The sequence below is a fragment of the Gekko japonicus genome, unplaced genomic scaffold (genome assembly GCF_001447785.1).
Source record: "Gekko japonicus isolate JY-2015 unplaced genomic scaffold, Gekko_japonicus_V1.1 scaffold1270, whole genome shotgun sequence".
Lineage (NCBI taxonomy): Eukaryota > Metazoa > Chordata > Lepidosauria > Squamata > Gekkonidae > Gekko > Gekko japonicus.
The window spans coordinates 198,683-199,910 of NW_015170315.1; positions in this window are offsets into that span (position 1 = coordinate 198,683).

Genomic DNA, 1,228 nt, shown 5'->3' on the forward strand with positions numbered 1-1,228 from the left:
TGCAGTGTTGCAGCAAAAACTTTACACCTCCAAAAGCTATTTTCCATCTGAAATCATTATGGAAATTCAGCAAGCCAAGAATACAGCTTATTTTTTTACCATGTGGCTTTTCTGCAACAGGGAATAACTTTGCATAAATGGGAGTTTTTAAATGGAAGAGTCCGATATCCCAATTATCTTTGAATTCGATATTTGGAACTTTTTAAATGCAATAAACTATTTTATGCAGTAGTTGTGAAGTCCTGTTCATTAACCTTGGTGATGTAACTAATAATCTGAATGAAATTTCTCTCAAATTTCATATTTGAGCTGATTGGATAGTGCCATGATATTTTCACTCTGCTTTCAGATTTCATTTCCTTGCGCTGTCTTTAAGATTGCTTGCATATGCTAGAAGGTGTGGGGGGGAGGCAAAGTTTTCCACAACTTTTTCCATTCCCCTTCCCAAGCCTAGCTTCTTCAGGCTTTGTTTACATCTTCTATGAAGGGATGCTGTTGTGACTTGTAACTCAGCCAAAGAGCCAGAGGTTGATCTTCCTGTGCTCCACTCTGCCCCCTTGTGATAGGTAGGCTGAAACGTTCATCTTCCCTGAATTAGATAACACATACTTATGCATGGTAAGTCAAGAGAAGAATAACATCTTGCTATGTGAAGGAACTCTCTCCTTGTCTAAAAACATTGACCTGCCCTTTCACATGTAAACTGAAGGTTGGAGTGGCTTTTTTTGTTTTTTTTACAGAAATGGAACATGTGGGTGAGGGGGGGGGAATGTAAAATTCGCACTTACCATGACTTTATTTCAATAGGTTCCACTGTTCTTTCCAGCTAGTACTTAACTTACTTCTGTTATCTAGGGAAAAATTGATGGGTCTTTTTGTCTATTTCTAAGAATCTGCACACAATTGTGAGGTATTAAATTAAGTCTCGGTCTCTGGTATACACCTAGCAAAACATTCTGACAATAACACACGGTACGCGTGTGTATGGGTTCTTGTCATGTTACAGGGGGATGCTCCTCGAGTTGGGATATATATACATGTAAGCCTTTGGGGTAACACAACTACTTCCAATAAGTGGCAATCCGTATAATAACACAATGAAATTTAAGTCCAGCGGCACCTTAGAAACCAACATTTTCCAAGGTATATGTTTTCATGAGTCAAATCTCACTTAATCAGATGCAAGTATTTGATCATAAGTCATTAATAGTACACTTGGATGGTCATC